General features: G+C 42.2%; 1 protein-coding gene across 7 annotated transcripts in view; it reads left to right on the top strand.

The window, feature by feature from the left end:
• The window catches only part of Sipa1l1 (signal-induced proliferation-associated 1 like 1), a 362,523-nt gene that overhangs the window by 161,949 nt on the left and 176,629 nt on the right, over positions 1–23,945 (top strand). For 6 of the 7 annotated variants that reach the window (XR_264641.2, XM_005409450.2, XM_005409449.2 and 3 more), the window contains exon 3: positions 21,463–21,524. The exons of the other annotated variant lie outside the window; for it this stretch is intronic. The gene's annotated coding sequence lies outside the window, so the exon portion shown is untranslated. The remainder of the gene's footprint in view (positions 1–21,462; positions 21,525–23,945) is intronic. 7 annotated transcript variants of the gene reach the window in all.

Genomic DNA, 23,945 nt, shown 5'->3' with positions numbered 1-23,945 from the left:
GATGACTTGAATTCTAAGACATGCCGATATTCAATTTATGTAACCTTCTAAACTAGGAAATATGGTTGGATGCCTCCAATTATAAGATAAATTCTGATTTCAGCAAAGTTGAAATGAAGAAAAAGTTAACTTTTAATTAATTAGTGCTTTTTTGAGACAAGGTCTTCCTATGTAGTTCAGCCTGTCCTTGAACTCACTGTGTAGTCCAGGGTGGCCTCAAACTTGTAGCTATTATCCTGCCTCAGCCTCGCTAACCTTGAGATTACGGGTGTGTGCTACCAGCATGCCCAGTGAAAAAGTGAATTTTAGATGCATGTGAAACATTTGCTCCTCTAACTGACATAGTTGTTTTGTGTGGAGTTCAGGTTGGAAGCTCTAGCTTTTCTAGAAGTCTGTAGAAGACGCATTTGTTTGAACTGTGATTTCCCTTTTGCTAAAATACTATTAGAAGCATGTCTTAATCAGTGCGTCTCTCTTTTTTTTTTTTTTTTGGTACCGGGTATCGAACTTAGGACCTTGCACTTGGCAGGCAGGGGCTTGTGCCTCGAGGTATATCCCCAGCCTTCAGTGGGTCTTTTTCTCTTTGTTATTCTTTTTCTTTTTCTGGGTTGTGGTTTTGCCTTGTTACCCAGGCTTGAGCTTCTGCCTTGGTCTTCCAAGCACCTTGGCACCCCAGGCATGCGGCCCTGTTCAGCCTGTGTGCTTTACTTTACAATGATAGGAAAGTTTTCGGCAAAGTATCGTTTTTATAGACAAACTTGAGTGCTTGTGGCAGACAAAAAACAAAAGGCGGATTGTGCTTCGGGAAACCTGTCTTTGTCCTCCTGAGTGCCACGTCGCAGAGCTCCTTTGCTTTTTGTATCTTTGGTTTTTCTCTTTGCTGCTCATTCATCCACTTTTTACTTTGTAATCTAAAAAAAATCATTTCTCAACGTTAACTTTTCACAGACTGCTAATCATCTTTCTCCCTTCCCCCACATTACCACCTGCTTTTTTCTTGGCATTTCTTGGGTCATTCAGAGACACTTCCTCCTCTCAGTTATTTATTAATCAGTTCTTTGCAGGAAATTTAAGTCCCTACGGTTCTGTGGAACTGCTGTCTCCTAGGTACCCAGTAGCTACACGACAGCTTCTTTTTAGTTTATTTACTGAAGCTCATTTTTCTTGCTCTCTAACGAATGGTTCCTCTTAGCTCTGACTCTCATGGCACTGTGGCTATAGTTTTTTTGTTTTTATTTTGGTCCTTGTGTCATTCTTGTAATCCCACAATGCCTGTTTTGTTTCTTTTTCTTCTATTATTAAAAGAATATTGAAAGATGAAAATAATGCTCTGTCAAGTCCAGTGTAATAATTATCTCCACTTTTTGAGTATTTCCATTCTTAGCTTAACCATGCACCGAAAGCATCTTTCTGTGCCCAGCAGGATGCCATGGTGTGTTACTAGTTTTTCCAGGTGTCCATATAGTCCTTATTATTTTCATGTTAAAGAGCAGTACACCCCCCACCCCACACTGGGGATTGAACTCACTGAGTTATATTCCCATCTGCTTTGATTTTTTTGGTTGGGACAGGGGCTTCCTGAATTGCCTTAGGCTGGGCTTCAGCTTGAAATTCTGCGGCCTCAATCTCCCAAAAGTGCTGGGATTGCAGGTGTGGGTCACCATGCCTGGTATAAGTTGTAGTTTTGATGTCCTATTTTCTGTGATATTTCTGTTGGATAAATTGACTTGTTTCCAGATTCTTTACCTGTTTTATTAAAATAAAATTGTAGCAAAGCATACTGCGTTCGTAAAACATTTGTTTCTGTTACATTGTTTACATAGGATGTTTCTAGTGTGCCATTGATTACTTGTCCAAGGGTTATACACTTTTTGGAAACATTACCAACTTTTAAAGCTGCTGCGCCAGTAGGAAGGGCCAGAAATGATGTTAATTCAGGCTTATTAGTATCAAATATGGAAAATACTCTTTTGGAAATTTAATAGTTCTAATGGTAACTGTTTCATTTTGTTGCAGTGTTTAATGTTTAGTTGTTAATGAGAGTGAAGGTTTTGACTTTCCTTTTTTTTTGAGAGAGGCTCTCACTAAGTCAGAGTTGCCCAGACTGGCCTCAAATTCGTGATCTTGCTGTGTGTTCCTCCATGCCAGCTCAGCATATGTTGGATATTATACTCAAGAGGCTGAGACAGGTGGATCACCACAAGTTCAAGCCCAGCCTGGGCTACATAGTGAGTTCACAGCCAGCCTAAACTACATAGTGAGACTGTGTCTGAAAAAAATATGAATTTACATTTCCTTATGATTTATGTAGTAACTGAGTACAAAGGCCTGAACAGAGCAAGTTACTTCAGGTTAGATGATTTCTAAGTTTCCTTCTTTTTGAACCAAATGTGCCAAGAAGTTCCTGCTAATTGACAATCTGATGGCATTGGCCAGGGGTGCTTTCATTCTTTTTGCTAGTGCTAAATCATCTTTGTTCTTCTTGCATAAAAACTTGGAGGGAAACCTCGTGACTTTTTCTTTATTAGCCGGCCTTTGATATTGCAGCAGTGCCTCTTACTGTTACTCGTACTCAAGCAATAATTTGAGAAGATTTTGGTCAAATTGTGCCCAATATTTTTTTCTACCTTTTTCGTTTGAAAATACTTCTAAAATGTAAGGGAAAACTTAAGTAATTTGGGTGTCATATGATAATTCTGGTCAATGAAAAATGACTTGCAAGAACTTGGTATAACATTTATGTTGACATCAGTGAAGAGATACAGTTCTGTTTGTTAACCCTGACCAATTGGTGTGTCGTCTCCTGGGTAGTTAGTGTTTGAACAGTACTGATCTCATCCCCAAATGAATCGTTGCTGTAATTCAGTTGGCGCTATACCGCCAACTTAACACATCTTGAAATCTTTCTCAGATGTCTTTCTCCGCTCCTTCAGCTCTCTTTCCCTTCTTGTTACCTTTCACTTTCTTTTACTAGCCTGAATTACATGCACTTCCTACAGCTGCCTGTGTAGTTGCGGTCTCCTTTTATCTACTGTTCTTGGCAAGCTTAGTCTTCTTCCACTATCAGTGACGTCAGGTCCTCTTTAGACCACAACTTGGCCCTCACTAGCCCTCTTTAGCTTTCTCTTACCAGCCAGGCCATTGTCAGCTCCTTCGTGGACTCTGTCACGGTGCAATTGTAAACTCAGGGGCCAGCGGGGGCCCCACTGACAGTGTCAATGAGTAAAACCAGGTCTTTGGGTAAAAAGATATTTTTCTACTGTAAGAAAAACAACCAGGTAAGTGGTATGATAAATATAAGGCAACACAGGTGAAGGATCAGTAGTGCAGTGTGAGGATGGGGCAGGATTGGGAGAGTGCAGGCCCCATGCAGCCTTTTTGCTCCTGTATTGAGATTTGAGGATATGGGCCTCATGCATTCACAGCCCAGGTTTTTAGTAGAAGCTGAAACCCTGATTTGCATGTTAAAGCTCTGAGTTTTAAAAGTGAGGTTGCATTTTTGTAAAGCACTTTGTAGACCAAAGAAAATGTCCCCATGGATCAAGATCCATGTACAGACTCGTAGTTCGTATCTGCTTCCTGTGAAGGCAGCACTTTGCATTACCTACCATTTCCCCATTTCATTACTGTCTTTTTTTTTCTTTCTCTGTATGCCTTCATATACCAGTATAACCATCCATCCGGTTATTTTAACTAAGAACTTTACAATCATCATTGATATCTCCTTTCCTTATTACTTCTTCATCTCAGAGAGGGAACTGGGTCAAAGAAAAGAATTTCTGTGATTAAAAGAAGTTTGTACCTGGTCCATCCTCTTGTAAGGGATTATAAGGCTGTTAGCATTATCAGGTTTATCTTTGGTTCCTTTCCACTGTCTTTCTATTTCTCAGAATTTCTTTACAAAAAAAGAGCTTTACAAGAACTTCAAAGACCTTCCAACTCTCAGGAGTGTGGGAAGTATCTTCATATATGTTAATGAGGTGACAGGTGCCTAAAAGATCCTGTAAATGGGGCTGGTTGAATCAATCATGTGATGAGAAATTTAGAATTTATGCCAGGCATGGGGCTGCACACCTGTAATCCCAGCATGGGGGAGGCTGAGGCAGAGGATTGCTGCCAGTTCAAGGCCAGCCTGGGCTATATAGTGAGTTCAAGGCCAGCCTGGACTGCACAGTGAGACTCTGTCCACAAAAACAATTTTTAAAAAGGATATTTAGCCACATCTTATGACCTCCACGGAGGAGAAATGAGCTGGTGTCCATGGTCCCTGACTCGTGCCTACACGGCAAAGTCTCCATTCTCCACAGAAATTCCTAAGAAGATGGCGTTCAGAGAAACCCTGGGCTAGTGATGCGTCCAGGTGCAGAGAGGGCACCCCCTTGCTTCACTCACCCTCTGCACATCTTTCGTTTGGCTGTTCCTTGTTTGCATCCTTTGTCATACACCAGTAAGCACAAGCACAAACCCTGCCCTCCAGGGTTTTCGTGCCATTCTAAGAAAGTGTCCGACCCCTTTGGGGTTTGATGTGGCAAGTCCCAGTTTCAAGCCATTGTGTCTGAGGTACAGTGACGTGGCCTTGCATCTGAAGTTGGGGCGTTCTTAGGAGGCTGTGACTGGGTGGGGTCTGTGGAGGTCTCCCTAAAGAGGTGGTGAAGACTTCAAGTCACCCCGGACGGTTCCTTGAAGCACTGCGGAAAAGCATGTGAGGATATGTCCTGAAGAGGCAGAGCCTGATTTACTGGGCCGAGTGAGAAAGTGAGAGACGGTAGGGAGGAGGGCACGGCTCTAATAGAGGGGAGCAGGCTGGCCTGTTACCAGAAGAACAGGGTCCGCTTTAATGGATTTGCCGAGGTGGACTAGGGTCTTGTTAATCATTATCTTGGTTCTGGTTTTGCAAGATGACTCCGGGAGGAGACCTTATCATGAATTTAGTTTCGCTGAGGTGATTATTTCTGCTTGGGTAGTCTCATTGTTGGAAGCAAGGTGACGGCAGGTTTAGGGCGGTGACTGGAGATTTCTGGTTGCTCCTTGGTGCCTATAAGTGTCTCTATTATCTTGACACCTTCAGTCTTGAAGGGGCTGAGATACGTTGTATAAATGTAGAGTTAATCCACCTCGTGTTGCCCGCTTTTAGGCTGGTACTTCCTAAGTAACTTACATGCCTACGAGGACTGCCACAGGGTGTTAAGGTTACCCGTTGGGCATCCGTAGGCCCAATAAAAGAGTCACTGCTTTTTAGCAGTAACTAAGCTTTCAAGTCCCCAGTTACCCGAGAAGAAAACACAAATAATGATTTTACTGAGTAAAAGGTTAAGGGCTCAGGAGTTTGTCCGCTGTCCCAGTGGCGGTCTCTGTCTTAGGAGTACTCATTTTACTTACGATATCTAAGCTATCTCCAGGTAGACAGTGTTAGCATTGAATTGAGTTGTATGATGAAGGTCCTGTGTTTGTCTGCCAAGAAGTGGAGAATTAGTGTAGCAAAAACTTCCACACATTTGATGTTGGAGTTTGTTGGTGATGTCTGGAAAGAAAAAGGTTATTTCTTTTTACCAAGTGTATCTATCAAGGTTCTCTAGAGAAACATAGCAGTTACGTGTGAGGAGATGTGTGATTTGGGGACCAAACTCAGGGTCTTACGTAGCTAGGCAAGTGTTCTCCCACTGAGCTCCTTTGATTTTAAGGAAAGACTTGGCTCAGGCAGCTGAGACTGGCACATTAGGCATTGGTGGGGCAGGTTGGCAGGCTGTTGATGCTGCAGTCTTGAGGCCAGATTTCTTCTTTGGCAGCCCTGCGGTTTGCTCTTAAGGCCTTTCAACTAATTGGACGAGGGTTACCCACGTGGCTGAGAATAATCTGCTTCACTACTTAAGTCCACTCACTGTGGCTGTTAGCCATTCCTACAAAACACTTTCACAGCAGCATCTGGTGTTTTTCTTTCTTCTCTTCTCTTCTCTTCTCTTCTCTTCTCTTCTCTTCTCTTCTCTTCTCTTCTCTTCTCTTCTCTCCTGTGCTGTTTTTTTTTTTTCTTTCTTTCTCTTTTCTTTTTTGGAGTGTTGTAATTGAAACTTAGGATCTCACACATGCTAAGCATGCATTCTAGCACTGAGCTATACCACAACTCTGGATGAGCATTTGATTAAATAACAGTACTGTAGCCTTACTAAGTCAACATACAAAACTAACCACCATACCTAGCGCGGGCCTAATGTATCAACCAGTGCTTACTACTAGAGAAATAGGTTTAATGCAGGGTACACAAATACATGTGGGAGTTTACAAGATTGGCTTACAGTGGCTGCCCGGAGAGTCGGTGTAGAAGAGTAGAAAAGGGCTGTCTGTGCACTGGAGACCTGAAGGATCCAGTCAGAGGCCTGGAGCTCACCGCAGTGTCCGTGTGAGCCTGAGGCAGAAAGCCCAAGGGTCTGCGCTGGAAGCTGGGAGACACCGTCCAAGGTGAAGGTGAATACTGGAGTTCCTCCAGAAATAGAAAGGCACCCTTCCTCTTTGTTTCCCTTGTATTCCACTTGACAGGCCTATTGGCTGGTGTTGTATACCCCCAGAGTGGGTCTTCTGTCTTCAGTAGATTGCTTCAGCCACCCGGAGCTATGCTGATCCAGTGCAGTTAGGCATTTGTTTCTTACTTGGCAAAATCAGTTAACTTTGACACCTGATCAGTGTAAAACTATATTGTGTAATTGGTTAACTATACCTGTAGATTTTAGAGCTTAGGTGCTGATATCATCAAATATCCCATCTAATGTTCTTACTTCAAGGTTTCTCTTTTTTTTTGTCTTTTTGAGACAGGGTCTTGCTATGCAGTTCAGGCTGGCCTTGAGCTCACTTTGTAGCCCAGGCTGGTCTCAAACTCGCAATGATCCTCCTGCCTCAGCCTCCCGAGTGCTGGGATTTCAGGTGTGTGCCACCATTCCTGGCATCACTTCAGGTTCTTATAAGCAGCTCTGTTTTGATGACAAGAGCATATATGGTGATAGTGCAGTCTGTGTATTTATTCAGCTTGCCTGAGAGGGCTGTCCTCCTTCATTGAGTATTAAATAGGACAGTTAGGATTTGAGCCTGTCTCCTTCATGCTTATTTTTAGTGAGAAGATCTGTATATTGGCTGAATTTCAAGTATTTTAGAAAGAACCTGATTATTTAGAATTCAGGCCAAATGCACAGTTGTTACTGTAAAGAGGAAGGCAGATATTGCCTTCTGATTTATTCATTGTGCTCTGAATGAAAGAGTGGAGAATTCTTGTAGCAAAATTACATCCTAATAAATTCAGTGACTGTTAGGCTGATATGCTTAGTACATACCCTTGAGAATGAAAACTAATGGTTTGAGGGCTGGGAATTTAGCTCAGTGGCACAGTGCCTGCCTGGCAAGTGCAAGGTCATGAGTTCAACTCCCGGTACTGGAAAAAAACCAAAAAAAAAAACAAACAAACCAAAAAGCCCTCCTTCTGGGGAACCACAAGGCCGGGAGTGAGTCGCCAGTCCAAAGACCCAAAAAACTGGCGCTCCCCACCCAAGGCTCCCTGTGCGCTGGGGGCCCACCCTCTGGGAGCCCCCAGGCAGGAAGCTAGCCAGCCGGAAGACTGGCGCTCCCCACCCGTGGCTCCCTGTGCGCCGGAATCCCTCCTTCCGGGGAACGAGGAGGTCGGGAGTGAGTCGCCGGTCCGAAGACCCCAAAAGACTGGCGCTCCCCGCTGAAGGCTCCCTGTGCGCCGGGGGCCCACCTTCTGGGAGCCAGCAGGCAGGAAGCTAGCCAGCCAGAAGGCTGGCGCTCCCCACCCGCAGTTCCCTGTGCGCCGGAAGCCCTGTTTGTTTCTTTTAAATCCAATTATATTGACCTGAAATGGTTTAATATTTTTTCTTGTTGAAAGTTACACTGTTCTGATATGCATAGTATAGTTGAACAAGTTGGTTGTTCAAGTGGTGTGATTCTAAGAGAAGCAGTCCTATCTGCCTCTGTAGCTAAGTACCAAAATAGATATGCTTTTTTTTTGAGACAGGGTCTCGGTATAAAGTTCATGCTGGCCTTGAGTTTGCTGTGTAGTTCTGCCTGGCCTCGAACTCCTGGGCATCCTTTAGCCTCCCTAGTGCTGGGACTATAGGCATGTACCAGCCTTGATGCATCTTCCTTAAATACATACCTTTTCACTTTGAAAAAGCACATTGTGGATGATACATTTTAACTAGACTTTGGGAATCAAAGAACTTTCTATAAATAACAAATCTGCAGCTTCGTTTTATTTTGTGTCATCTAGCATTTACTCTGGGGTGAATATAGTACCCAAAACTTTGGGGAATTTTGTTGTTACCTCTTGGAGGGTCTAGCAGTGTGTGTCTTGGACAAGCTTGAATAATGCATGGTTTCTTTTACATGAGAAACCCAAAGTGTAAATAAAGAGCAAAATGAAAGACAATAAAAAACAGGGAGAGAGGTCTTTTCACATGGGGAGGGACCCCGAGCCTGCGGATGCGGGAGGCAAGGCCAGGAAAGAAGAATTAGGATGTGTTCCATGATGCACCAACTCGCCTTGATGAACATAATCATTGTGTACTGTAAATAAGCACTAATAAAAATAAAAAATAGTTTATGTTTTGGAAACATTCGCAATACCTAGTACAGAACTGAAAATCTTGTAAGGCTGTTAAGCGACCCTGACCCAGCCTTCCTCGAGCTTGCTCCCTGCACATTTTCATTGCTCCATCTACTTGCCATTGATACTATTTGACTTCTTAAATTAAACTAGTAGGTGTGTAAAGAAACCTTTTACTTGTTTCCCTAATTCCTGAAGAAACTCAGGGTCATTTCATGTATGGAGGGTTCTCTATTTTCTTCTACAGCTTTTTTTTTTTTTTTGGATTGTTTGTCTTGTGCATTTATGAGTGTTACATATTTTGGGCACTCATATTGAGGTGCTATATTTCCTATTTTGTTATTTATCCTTTTACTTTCTTAATATCCTTTAATGAACAGAAGTTATTGTAATATAGAACAAATTCTTCGTTTTTTTAAAATATTGTTAACCTTTTATAAGGTCATAAAATATGCTTTTACTGTCTTTTAAAAGTTTTATAATTTTGAATTTTACATGTAAGTATTGCGTTAAATTGGTGTTTATTTTTATAGAGAAAGTGGAGGGCTGGGGATATTAGCTCAGCGGCACAGTGCCAGCCTGGCAAGCGCAAGGTCCTGAGTTCGATCTTGGTACCTGAATAAATAAACGAATAAAATAAAAAAAATTAACCAAAAGAGAAAATGGAAAGGGGACTCAGTTTAATTTTCTTTCCCTATGGATAAACATATGTGCAAGTACTGTTACATTAATCTATTTTTTTTTTAAGAGTAGGAAAATTTATAGGGGAAGAGGAATGGGGAATAGGATAGCTCTGAGGTACAGGAGGTACAGGAGGTGGGTCGCCAGTGAGTCCACTTCTCTGAGAAAGTTTTAAAGAGCAAAGTCATGAGTGGGAATAATGTGGGTCAAAACTATAAGCAGCTAATAAGGTTACAAGTATAGCTGCTTGGCTAATATTGATCCAATAGTAGGAAGAGCATATTGATGACATTAACCTTGGTCAATAATGTATAGTCTTCAGTGGATGGATATTTGGGTTGCTTCCACAATTTAGCAATTACAAATTGTGCTGCTATGAACATCGGTGCACATATATTGCTGTGATATGATGTTTTTAGATCTTCTGAGAAAATACACAGAAGGGAAATAGCTGGATTGAATGGGACCTCTAGTCCTAGTTTGCTGAGGAATCTCCAAACTGATTTCCACAGTGGTTTCACCAGTCTGCATTCTCACCAGCAGTGGAGAAGGGTTCCTATTTCTCCACAGCCTCGCCAGCATTTGTTATTGGTTGATTTCTTAATGCTAGCCATTCTTACTGGGGTAGGGTGGGATCTCAATGTTGTTTTAATTTGCATTTCTCGAATGACTAATGATGTTGAACATTTTCTCATGTATTTATTGGCCATTTGTATTTCATTATCTGAGAAGTGTGTATTCATCTCAGCTGCCTACTTTTGGATTGGGTCTTTGAATTTGGGGGGGCTGATATTTTTTAATTCTTTCTATGTTCTAGATAGAAGCCCTTTGTCTGAGGGACAGTCAGCTAAAATTTTTTCCAAGTTTGTGGGTTTTCTTTTTACTCTGCTGGTGGATTGGATAAGAAAATTGTGGTACTTTTATATAGTGGAATATTACTCAGCTATAAAGAAAGATACACTCGAGGCTTTTATAGGTAAATGGTCACAGCTAGAGACCATACTCATAAATGAAATAAATCAGACCTGCATGTGTAAGCACCACATTGTCTCACTAGTGTAAAACCTGAAAGAGTTAATAAAAACTTGAAGGTATGATAGACATTGTGAAATGATAGGAAAATGCTCAAGGGTAGAGGGCAACTGGGATGTGGGAAAAGAGAAGGGAAAGAAGGAGAAATTTTGTATGTATGTATATACAGGATAGTTAACATAGTTGTTCTACTATCTTCTATTTCTTTGCTGAAAGAAACTATCAATGAGTCCTTGATTGATCAATATTGCATGTCTCTATCTGTTTTCCTGAGAAACCACTTTGAAGGTATCAATATGTAATACAACAAGCATTGTTAATTTCCTACCACTTGGTTTGTAACTCTGTATTGTCTGTACTGTTCTTTTGCTATTTTGTGAAAGGTTGTCTGTTAATGTTTTCGTCCTTTTATTTTTATTTTTTGTTTTGTTTTGTTTTGTTTTGTTTTTTGGGTTTTGGGTTTTTCTCCGGTACCGGGAACTGAACTCACGACCTTGCGCTTGCCAGGCAGGCGCTTTTGCCGCTGAGCTAAATCCCCAGCCCCTTTATTTTTAAAGTATAGTCTTAGTCTTGTCTTCAGGTTTAGTAGTCTTAGTGTTTGTGCGTGAGAGGACAGCCCACTCCTAGTGGGATAATGGTTAATTTATACAGGCGGTCTCAAAAGAGCGGTACCAATAATCTCTGACTTCCATGTATCCTATAGGGAAGTATGTAAATGTGATCCTTGTGATTTTAATCTTCACACGTGCCTCCAGCCACAATTTTGATGTTCTCATTTTATGCACTGACTTCCTCAAGGAACTAGCCCTGTCTGGCTGCCTATAGTATTTCCCCCTAGCATAGTTGTCTGTGATACCCTCCTTAGAAGAGGTTTCGGAAAAGGGGTGTAGTTTCCATGGAGCTGCTTAGAGCTGAAGAAGGTCAGCGTAGGAGAGACCACAGTCAGGGGCCTTCTCCAGAAAGCTAGTCTGATGGGCCTTAGATAGCGGTCGTGTTGCAGTTCAGTAGTTATAAACTCCCTTCTGCTCTACGGGATCCTGGTAAAAGGAGTGGCACGTTTATTGTTGGTTCCATCTACATGGTAACGTGGAGTTTGGCAGCCTGTATGCAAAAACAAACAAATTTTCCAAGAAATGAAAGCATGGGTAATCAGAGCGTGAACACCAGAATGGAAAGGTGGCCTGGGGAAAGAGCCATGCCCAGACATTGCTTTTAAGGGACTGGAGCAGTGGCTGTGACCACCTGCCGTTAGACCCCTGTGCTGATGGGGGTTATCTGTAAGTACGGTATTTCTTGTCATAAGTCCTTCTAGTTTTAGCCGCAAGAAGATGGAGAATTTGGTGATTTTGAAGAACAATTTTAGCTAAGGAATTTAAAGACTCTCGTTGAGCTTTTGTAGCTTCCACCGTAGTTTTTAGCCTCGGTGAACCATAACAGTGGTCAGTTGCCAGTGTAGCTGGAAACTGCCAGGAGGGGTCAGCGATTAGAGCCCCTTTTTATATCTAGCTTTTATTACTGTGGTGTTGTTTTCATACATCTTCTGGTTCTACTTTCCTGCTGGGTATTGAAGACCAAGTTAAAGTGAGGCCCATGTTGATCAAAATTAACCTCTTGCTGTCTGTCAGGGTCAGTTAAGTCTCCTCAGGTATTAACCAGATCATAACAATGAACGCATTGTTCTAGACCAGTGAAAGACTCGCAGGTTATTGTACACAGACAACAGTATGCATTGGGTTTGTAACCACGCTTGACATCATTTGATCAACTGGCAGCTGGGTGGAAGCATGTCCTTCACTGTAATGACACTTACGTATAAGCCGACCTAAATTGTAGACATAGATATTTTAAAGATCCAAAAAGGAAAAAGAAGAAAAAATTATTGAGCTCAAACAAAACACCTACAGATGTTGCAAGTGGTCACAAATTGAATAGACAGACAGGCACACACATAAGACAATTGTTAATAGACCAGAGTGCACTCAGAAGTATTTGGCCAAGTTGAATTACAATAAACCTTTTATAGTTTTTAGGTTTGTAACTATAAATAGACTAGTTAGAACTTTTTATAGGTCAATTAATAAAGCTCTCTTGTAATAAGAATCAGAAGGAATAAAACCCTTTTATACCTGTGAAAGCAAAGGTAGTTTTTAGCACAGCCCTAGGCTGACGGTTTATCTGATTGGAATATCACCTGCTCAGGCTTATTGTTGCTTTGATAGCCACAGTTGTTCGATAGCCACATGGAATCGTTCCCTGTAAGGGGGCAGACTGAGGTAAGTTTGACTTTTGGGGGGCGGTGGCGGTGCACAGGCCAGTTTGGGGTGTGGAAATAGACGAGATGGTAGTCTGTGGAGCTAAGTCTGTTTTCCAAACAGTGGGGCAAAAAGGCTTTCCAAGTTTCCAGTCGGCCCTGCTGCAGATATCTACCTCTAACAGTTTCTTCCTGTTTTGAAAAGAAACAAGGGGAAGAAAGCGCCGCCGCCTGTTTTGCCCTGTGCCCGCCCTAAGGTGTCCCTTGGACCGCTCCATGCAGTGCCAGCGTGGCGAACTGGAGGTGCGAGAAAGTGGCCAGGGCCGGGTTGGCTGCTGCTGCCCTGCGCCTGGGCCCTTCCTCGTGGTCCTGTGAGCCTTGGGCCGTGCTTGGCTGCAGGCTTTCCTCTGTCAGAACCTTAGTTCGGTGGCGGGCCGGGCAAGATGTTCCAGGGAGAAAAGAGAGGCAATCTTCTGGGGCTGAGGCTGCGGCTGTCTCCTAATCCCTGTTTCTGTTAGCTGTTGAGGTGTCCGTTGCAAGTTAGCCAGTGAGTTGACACCTTTCAGGAAGGCATCTGTTTCCCTCTCATGAGAAAAATCATTAGTGAACAGTATATATCATCGACACACTGCAAGACTTGAGAAAGTTTAAAATAGGCCCAAAAGATGAGGACTGTCTCTCACAGCAGAGAAAGTCTAAACAGAAAGCCATTCTGACCGCTTTCCCTCCCTCTCACAGTACAATTCTAGTTGCAAGCTAGTATCATAATCAGTAATTCCCTGTGCATCCTACTTGGTCTGTAGGGGTAGGCAGGCCATGTGGGAGGCAGAAGAATACTAAGCCACTCTTTCTCAGTGCCTGAGGGCTGAACAAGTTCCATTATTTAAGAATACATTCCAGAGGAGTAAGAGAATTCAGCGTTGAGTTTCCCACAACCAACAAGGGGAAAAACGGGTCTCCTTTCAAATCTCCACGTGGTTTTCATGTACCCTCAGGGTGTCCCTGAGGTGACCTGCTTCAGAGCAGGTGGCTGCTGTCTAGAGAGTGACCAAAAGGTAGGTCAGGCTGGATTATCCGCCCTTCACTGATGCACACCCCTGCCTTCTCTCAGATTCCTGACTCCAAGGTATGTTTCTAGAAGTGCAGTTCAGCTGCTTCCCGCTATAGCTGCTGCGTTTAAAGATGGAAGTGTTGCTGGCAAAGTTAACCCGGAACAACTGCTGTTCAATTCTTTGAGAGCGAGTGGGGGAAGGGCAGATTGGAAGTGGTAATGGGACTTCCCAGCCTGCAAAAGAGGTCATCTCCAGAGGCAGAGAGAGGCAAGTAATGAATGCCTCAGGAAAATCCTGCCCTGGTTCCCAGGGGAAAAAGAGTCACTGAGACATTTGTGTTACCTGCCTAATCACCTGGGCAATCCCCCTTAATGGAAAGACAAGGTGACAGTTTACTCCAAATGCACTCTACAGACTTTTACGTCTCTATAACACACTTATGAAACATGCAGATTAAAACCTGTACTCACTGCCTGGCAAGCGCAGCTTACACATTATTGAAAGTGCTGTCCTCCGCTACACACATAAATGATGAGAACTGGGCTTAGGAGGAGAGAGAGAGTGTAGAGGTTGGGCTTTTTTGAGAGCAGAAGGGAGTGAGATAAAAGAATAGTTTGGAAATTCTTTCCTGAATGGAATGTGTTTTCATCCCTTAAGTATAATACTTACAAAATACCTCCTTCTGGTGTCACCCACAAATCAGTCTTTATCCTAGGCCCCAGGTTTCAATTTCCCATACATACCCACTGGATGGGAAATGGTGCCCAGGACACTAGGTAGGGACATTACCTTGTGTGTTTTCCTGGACAAGCAAAATTTTGATGTCTCGTGTGACCCAGAGACAGGGTATGTGTTCCTCATCTAAGATGACTTCTCTGTCTTTGTCATCATCAAACACTCATTTTCTGTGAGCTCAACTGGAAAATTTTTAGTTGTTGGATAGGAGGGAAAGGTTGCGACACTGGGACAAAGCTTTTTCAGAGTCTCTCTCTGTAGTCTACAGACGTATCACCCTGCACGTGCCGGATCTCATCAGAGTCTCTCTGTGATCGTTAGGAGAAACAGGCCTCCAAAAAAGGGGAAAGTACAAAGTGACAGAAGAAGATCAGAAATCAGACCAGTGAAAAGAAAGTCTTCTTTTCTCAGGCTCACAGTGAGTTACTGAGACAATTTGCCCATGAGTCCTCACGCTCAGCCTGGAAATGCGAGAATGATGATGTCTCAAGAGCTAAGATGGTCTCTTCACTAGTGGAAGATCAGACCAGAAAGAAGACAGGGCAGAACAAGCCTGATACTCCCCTCCCTGAACATGGGGGGGTCAGGCCAGGCTGGCAGATGCACTGTTGTGGTTAACTGGCTGAGACAGTCTCAGATTTATAAGAGGCTCTTACATTTCATAAACTAGTCTTTATTATTTTTATTTTTTATTCATTTATCTTTTGTCTTTTTGAGATAGGGTCTCATCATGCAGTCCAGGCTGGCCTCAAACTGACAATAATCCACCTGTTTCAGCCTCCCAAGTGCTGGGATTACAGGTGTGGGCCACCACACCCAGCTCACTAGATTTTTTTTTTTTTTAAAGCCATTTTACAACATTTTACAAATTCACATTTTAGTATCAGAGTCCAGTAGGGGATGTTCTAACATTACTCTTGCCTAGTGCTGGTTCTCTGAGATAAGACAATAATGGTAACAGCCAAACAAGTCAAACCAGTGAAACAAGGAACACCAGTAAATTGAGCAACTGGTACAACTAGTACACAAACAAGGATACAAGGACACTGTTGGTAAAAATAAAATGTCCCATCAAAAAAATGTCATACTCTTCCCATGTTTTTAAATTTATCATTTGATAAAGTCAAGGCGTAAAAAGAGAAGCATAAAAGACAAGGCATAAGCAACTGGCGAACAAGAATGACAGTGTCTGATTACCTAAATGACACAAAAGCAAACTCTTACCTCCTTCCAGTTATCTCAGTGGAACCTCCAAAATGATACAGAGGAAAAAAGTAACTCCCAATCTGCTAGATATCAGATAGGATGCATTCGTGTTTCCTGAAGTCGAAGAACAAATTCTAAGGAACAATGAAGGTTAAGAGTAGGAAAATCTGGGGGGGAGGGGGGGGAATAGGAATAGCTCCTGAGAGACAAGAGGGTCCTGAGTGTGGGTTGCCCTTACTCAGCAATCTTGCTGTGCTGGAATTGATTGTTGATAAGGCAAGTCTTCTCACTATTATCTTTTGGAGAATCTTGATTCTTCCGTGGTACTTTTGACTTTCATGAAAATGTTATACACAATCAACTATTGAATTCCTTAACAAATCCCAAGGATATAGGTGTAAATGTGTACACGTACGAATGCATGTGTGTATAAGCACACATGCATGTATAGTGTCTCCTTCAGGGAACTGAGAGTACCTGAAATGAGCCTCCAAAGGCAATGTATGTAGCACCTGGATCCTGATATTTAAAAACCATTCTCTAATAAAAAGAACCAGGTCTCATTGGAGAACTGGCTGTTTCCGAGATAAGAGAGTATGAAGTTAGACTCTGAGACATCTAGTTTCAGAAAGTAAGGAGATTGCAATGACAGATCGTGTTAAAATGACTCGCAGCCCTGAAGAAGTTCTAGTGGGTAAATCTGGGCAGTTTTGGCAACCCTATAAATAGCGACAGTCATTGATTAGACAGTAATAGTAATGGGTTACAACCTGCTGAGTAAGTGAATGAATAGTTTAAATGGAAGGGGCTTGCATTAACTAGAAGAGTGATGAGTAACACCACATTTACATAGCTCCAGAGTACCTACCTATGAAATATTTATTACTTGCAAAGGGGAAAGAGTGAGTGAGGCTACGGTGGAGTCACACTCGTGTCCTCTACCCCCATGATCAGGTCAGCGAAGTGAACTTCATTAGTAATAACGAATCCAGTTGTGGCCAGCTGGTAGGATACAGGAAGAGCCCAGCATCTTCTCTGAGGTTGCCAGTGTCCTCACTCATCATTTATTTTGTGTTAAAGTAAATATTTTGAGGTGTGACAAATACAGAAAGCTGCACAGGTCATATGTGAACAGGTCAGTGAATTTAAAAAATTGGACTCGTGTGAAACTGCTGCCCTGCTCAGGGACTTGAACATGGAGCTGGGTGTGGTGGGGCACTTGTGAGGGTGAAGATGGCAAGTTCACCACCCGACTGGCTCCATAGCAAGACCCTGTCTCAAGGTACAGAGCAAAATAAAACAACAAAAAACAATCAAGCACTGTCCTTCTAGAATTCTCTGGTCTGATTCTTCCTCATTATCTCAGCAAGTACTTTTATCTTTGCTTGATTTTGAGCTTTCAGTAAACTGAATTATATAGTATATATTTTCGCACGTGGCTGTTTTCTCTCAACATTGTATTTATGATATTTGTGTTGTTGTAGGTAATGATATTTTATTCCTTTTATTGCTACAGTATTCTGTTTTGGCTGGGCATGGTGGTACATGCATATTATCCCAAAGTTCTGGGAGGCTGAGGCAGGAGGATTGCAAGTTAAAGCATAACCTGGGCAACTTAGTGATTTATTTAGAACTTACATTAAGAAAATAAGAAAAGGCTGGATCTACAGCTCATTGCAAAGGCCCTGGGTTCCATCCTCAGTGTCTCACCCCCCACCACCCCCGCCCCCTGCCCCAATGTACAATGTCTTCAGCTTCCAGGCACACATGATCCTTCTGTCCCAGCCTACAAAGTGCTTGGATTATAGGCTTGAGCCGCTGCACCCAGCAATTGCTTGCTTTTTTATTTTGTGACGTAGTCCCATGGTCCTAAACAGCAAACTATACAAAAGGATGTACGTGGAGGCAAGCCTGTCCCTCTGTTCCTTGTGTTTCCCTTCTTGCCCTGTTTTCTACCCCTTTGGCTCCATGCCTGTAAGGTGAAAATTCAGACTTTAATATGATTGGCAGGTCCCTCCTCATCCCAGTTGGAGCTTGTCCTTGTGCACCATACTCTGGCTGCCTGCAGTATCTTGTTTCTCAGACATGACTGCGCGTCGTGCCTCCATGCCTCTGTGTATGCCTCCTCCATGCCTCCTGTGCAGGGAGTGATGTTCCTACTCCGTTCTTCCTGCGCCTATCTGGAATCATTCAGAACCCCTTTCTGCTCTTCCTCATATGGGAAGTCTTCCTCTCCTCATCCTCTCCCCATCTGCATTTTATTCCTTCTATATTTAATAATTCTCTCCTGTTAATTCACAGTTCCTACAGCGTTTGGCTGTGTTTTGTAACTTTTATGACATTTAATTTAGAGTATGGATACGTAGGCTTGCCAGGTTCTCTCTACCGTGAGCCTCCCTCTGTGACGGGGACTTTATGTTCGTATTTCTAGCTTCTGGTCCAGCTTTTCTTGCACTTGGCAGTTACGGATTATAGAGAACAGACTTCAGTTCTTTTCCAGTATTTTTTTACTCCATCTTTCGTTGATCTTACGGTAGAGGCCCGTCATAACAGAATGTAAATCCATGTAATGTGATGCCCGTGATCTCATTCTTGGCTTTTGCATAATCTCTGCCTTTCCTAATGTATTTGTGTACCACCCGGGTAACTTAATGACTTCGTGTGACTGGAAATTAGAACCTCTAATTAAAATGTAAACTTAGTAAGTTTCGGTTTACATGTTTAGTGAAAAGATGCAATCAGGTATCTAGTCTGCAAGCCTAGAAAATCAAGGCTATATATCTGTTAAGTGTGCTTTTTTTTTTTACTTGAAAAACTGAAACTTCTTGCCCGTTTAATCTGTTAGATTGGAAGAAATTGTTGTACTAAAAACAAGTCCCTCCAACAGTCTTTTAAAAACCTTACAAGCTTTAAAATTGTCATTATTTTTGTCCAAAAGGCGAGCTCAGTGACCTTCCAAATTGTGTTTCTAAGCCGCTTATGTTCCTTTGTATCCAGTGTAGATTATTCAGCAGATTATGTTAAAATGCAAGACTTTATTTCTGTGGATCCCTTCATCCACCCATCTGTTACCTTCCTTTCTCCCTCTGTATTGCGTTCACCTCCTGCTACCTTCCGTGTGCTCTGTCTAATCACAGCTCATTCTCCAGTGTGCTACGTGCAGCTTGGAAGCGGAGTTAGGATGCAGCGCAGACATCAGACTATAACTGAGGGGCTTCCCTGAGGGGTTTCAGAAACCTGCTGGTGGGACACAGGCTGGCCATTGTGCCCGTGCCTGATGTCCAGGGACAGTGAGCCGTGAGAAACCTTCCACTTAGTAAAAGTTACTGTAATCCCAGTACTCAGACAGCTGAAGGCAGAGGATCACTGTCCAGGCAAGTGGGGGCTATATAGTGAGACCTTGTTTCACCCCCCGCAACACCCAAGTTAAGATGTTTTACCTTCTTATTCAACCTGAGGACAGGTACATCATAAATGAACTCTTACACGAACTTTTCCATATTGAATATAACCATGACACTTCACTGAAGTCAGGGAAAATATAATATTGGAAGATCTGCCCTTCTTCTCCCTGAGTTTTGTCTCCTCCTCGGTACATTACTCCTAACATAGATAGCTTTACCTATTTCTGAGCTTTACACAGAGAGAATACCATACCATGTGTCTGGCTTCTTTGTCTCCCAAACATCTTGGTGTTGGTTCATTTATTTTCTTTGCAGTACAGCAGGCAGAACTACAGCTTATGGACTGGCTGTTTTTATAAATAAAGTCTTACTGGAATAGCCAAAATCATGATACGTGGTTTTGAACTTCAGAGGCAGGGTCAAGTACATATGACAGAAGATAGGAGACCTTGCAGCCCACAAAGCTTAAACTGTTTACTGTCCACCCCTTTTGCAGTAACAGTGATGATGATCCTACTGATGATCCCTGTTGTGTAGTATTCCTTGCAGCAATATGCAGCAGTTTGTTACTAGGTTTTGGCTATTATTCCTAATGCTTTTTTGAATATTATTGTAGGTGTCATTAGGGTCTATCTGTGTCCATTGCTAGAAGGCATTTACCCAAGATCAGAGGCTATGTTCATACTCTACAGTGATACTGTCAAACGGTTTTAGTTTATACTTTCACCAGTAGTATATGACAATTCAGTTGCTTTATATCCTAAGATGATGTTGTCCACTTTTTAAATTTTAGCCACTTGACTAATACGTAATTGTGTCTTATTTTAGCTTATTGTTGTCCCCACCCCCACCCCATTATTAGGGATTGAACCGAGCCCTTTAAAATTTTGGGACAGGGTTATGCCAAGTTATTAAGTTGCCCACGTGGGCTCAAACTTGTGACCTTCCTGCCGCAGCCTCCCAGAGTGCTGGGACTATATGCCTATGCTACCAGGTCTGGCTTTATTTTAGATGGCCATAAATGAGGTTGGGCTGTTTTCATGTGCTCTTTGGTCATTTCAGTGTCCTGTTTAGGAAGTCTGTCCATTTTAAAAAATTGTTTTGTGGGAGTTCTTCATATTATTGTGAATGAATTCACTGGTGAATATATGTATTATTTTGAGGCTTCCACCTTTGTTTACTCTCTTAATGGCTATTTAAACGTTTTTTGTTCCTGTTTTTTATTTGGTTTGGGGTTTTTTTGGTAATGGGGATTGAGCCCAAAGGCACTTTATCACTGAACTACATGCCCAGCCCTTTCTGTGTTTTATTTTGAGACAAGGTGCTGATAAGGTCCCCAGGTTGGTCTTGGTGGTCCTCTTGCCTCAGCCTCCCAGACAGCTGGGATTGCAGCTGTGCATCACCACACTCAGCTACTTTTGTTTTTTTTTAAATATGTTCTTACTTAGAGAAAAGTTCTCCATATTTTCCCCAGGCTGGCCTCGAGCTCTTAGACTCAAGCGGTCCTCGTGTCTTAGCTTCTTGAATAGATGAAGCCCACTGTGCCTACCCCCTGCTGTCTTTTTTTGCACTGGGGATGGAGAAGGGCGAAGTTCTTCTTTCACTTATGAATATTAAAAGCCATTCCAAGGTCTTGAAAGTCTTCAGCTGTGTGGCTGTGGTTGAGTATTCCATGGCATGCTGAATGGTCAAAGATTCTGTGAAGTGAAATGACGCAGTATCAAATACTTGAATCAGATATCTGCCTTTTTTTCTGTGGAGAACTCTTTCCTTGGAGTATAGAGATTCAGACATTGAAGCTGATTTGTCTAACTTTAAATTGCATCAGATTGAGTGAGTTAATTGCATATTGTAGACTATTGGCATTATTTTTAATGTTTTGTGAGGTTTCTTATTAGACTACATGGTTTTGAGATTCAGTAATTCTGTTTTCCCCCTTTTGCTTCTGTTTTATTATTATTTATTTTTATACTTTTAATTTTTTTGTACTGGGTATCAAATCCAGCACACTGCCACTGAGCTATCTTCCCTACCCCCTTCTTCTTTTGTTTTGAGACAGGATCATTCTGTTGCCCAGGCTAGACTTGGATTTGCCATCTTTTTGCCTTAGCCCCTAGAATAGCTGGGCTTATAGGTGTGCATCACCTATACTGGCTTACTTAGTTTTATAAATAACAGTACATGGCAATGTCATTTGAAGAAAAAACTACCTGTGTGTATGTGTAGTTTTGTTTTTGAGAGAGGGTCTCACCCTGCCTCTGCCTTCTGCGTGTTATGATTACAGGTGTGCAGCACCGTACCCTACCTTGTTCTGTTTTCTGGTAGATCTACAATTGATGCAGGTATTCTTAATTTAAAAATATTTAGGTACTCTGATTTGACTAAAGTACAGATGCTTCCTTTAGGAGGAGGGCTGATTAGTCTTTCACAATAAGGTAAGGCTCTTTTAAAAGTTTCTTAGTGAAATTTCTGATGTGTTTTAACTTTTTCTTTCAGGTTGTACATTAGTAGTACGGATGCTGTTGTCTAAGTTTCTGTAGCCGTGGCACAAGCATATAGTAAGTACCATGCCACAAATGTATACTTGCAAAGTTTTGGCTTTCTATGTATAAATTCCCCCCGTTCTTTTCTAGGGAAGGAAACCAGACAACCCCAGATCATGTGTTTAAATTACTGATGGGAGAAATGGAAATATAGAAACAAATTTTAAAAATCTAATCCTTTTTCAGAGATCAATGCAGCATTTGGCCATCTGTCTTCCTTTTTTTTCTTTTTGTGCTACAAGGGATTAAACCTAGGGCGTTTACACTGATCTACATCCCCAGCCCTTTCTATTTATTTTGTATTTTGAGTCAGGGTCTAAGTCATTAAATTTCTCAGGCCGGCTGGAACTTGCAATTCTCCTACCTCCCCACCTCCTGGAGTGCTGGGATTATAGGCACGTACCACCACATCTGGCTGGTCATCTATTTTTTAAGTCTCTAGTTTTATATACAAATATACCGTGATAGTGCTTTATTTCATGTTCTGATAGGCACAGACTGCTTTCTATAAATGCCAAGAGAAAGGACTTGAGTGTTGGAGGCAGTCAGCCTTTTCCCGTGTTTAAGAGTTGTTGGGGTAATGACTCCCTCCAGAGTGAGTGGCCCTGGTGAGGGGCACCGTAGCCTGCCTTGTTGCTGGTTGATTCATGAATTCCGGCTGCGTCAGATTTGGGTGTTACCTGGCTAGAGTGGTGATCTCAGGAATACTCTAATAATACTGTTCTAGCCGCTAGACCCCTGGGTGGGTCTGCCTGGAGCTTCTGGCGGAAGTCTTCTCTTGCTTAGAACACGGCTGCAGGAAGACACTGCCTGTTTCTTTTGAATATTGTTGTGTGCTGGTGTGAGGTCTGCTATAGCTGCAGTCTTCTGGCTTCCAGCCTTTGCAAGAAGCCACACAGGGTGGACAGAGTCCAGAATCACAGGGAAACCAGCTCTGAAGCCTGCTCCTTCTCCGGATGTCCAAGTATTTGAGCCAATACATTTCCTTTTTGTTTAAGCCTGTTTGAGTTGGGAGCCAAAACATCCGAAGTGATTCACTTAATCTCCCTTTTATTTTTAGTAATCCATTAGTTTCTCCTTGGGGAATGTGGGAGTAATCGCAGAGCAAGGCAGAATAATACCGTGAAGTCAGACAGGAGCAGTATGTTGGTGTTGACTGGCGTCCTCTTCAGTCTTGACAGTTAGCAGGTAGTGATTTCGTATTCACTAGTGCCTGCACACACACACACGCACACACACACACACACACACACACACACACACACACACACACGCTGTTTCACCTCTTAATCAACAGACTTACTTGGGCTAGGCTTAAAAACGATCTGGGACTATAGACCCAAAACCGTCCCCTGTAAAATGTGTATTTGGCAGTGCGTAACTGTTCTTTGTGTTTTCCTAGAATAATCTAAACCTATATTTCTAATTTTTTTTTCTTGAATATGAATTTTTCAGATATAAAAATTCTATGAGGAATAGCGTAATACTCATTTGTACCTAGCCCCGCACATTAGAGACATGGACTATTTATGAATTCCACCGAACACCTAAAAACTCAGCGTCATCCTTCCTAGTAGCAGTCCCCTTTCTCCACCCCCACCGAACCATTGTACTGTGTTTGGTCTTTATTATTCCCAGGCATTTGTTTGCGCATTGTATCGCGTATTGTATGATTTTTGTGTGCTGTTTAACTTGGGGTACATGTAGATGCTGTACCCCAAGTATTTAAATACAGTATGCTGTATTTAAATACAGTATTTAAATACAGTATGCTGTATTTAAATATGTGTACACGTATTTAAAATTGCAAAGAAGTTTAAAATAAATTCAGGGTCACTGAACGAGGCTACATATTTATTCTTGGATACTTAGCAAAGGTCTGTTAAGTATCTGAGTGATACATAGTACATATTTTAAATTTTAAATGGTTCATGAGTTTGAAACAACATATGCACAGCTTTTTGCGGCAAAGCACTTTCCTCAGCTGCTTGGTCTGCCACCCAGTTCATTTTCTGTACCTGCTTCTGCGTTCCTGTACAGTTTGGAATGTGCAGGACACTTTCGAACCGAACTGCATTATCAGTTACTCTTCTGCAGAGTGTGTTGGTTGCTATTTCCTTTAAATAGTTTTATTCATCGGCGGGGTCAGAACACAAACTTAAGTTACACATTTTTTCTGTACTGTGACAATTCACCTTCAGATCTACACATCTGTGCTTTCTTAGCTTAGTGGTGTGTCCGTCTGATGGTTCTGCTGGTGGCTGGGTGGAGAAGAAACACCCGCTTGTCTGAACTGCGAAAGTTATACTTTGAAACTGAACAGAAGCTTGGTTGCTTGGGAGCTTCTTTGGAAATCTTCATTATTCTCTTCTTTTTTCTGTGATCCAACATTGGATCTTAGAGATTTGTATCTCTCTTGCATGAAATGTAGTTTAA

This window comes from Chinchilla lanigera, unplaced genomic scaffold, assembly GCF_000276665.1.
Source record: "Chinchilla lanigera isolate Chin_1 unplaced genomic scaffold, ChiLan1.0 scaffold00122, whole genome shotgun sequence".
Taxonomy (NCBI): domain Eukaryota; kingdom Metazoa; phylum Chordata; class Mammalia; order Rodentia; family Chinchillidae; genus Chinchilla; species Chinchilla lanigera.
This window is presented reverse-complemented; position numbering and strand designations above follow the sequence as displayed.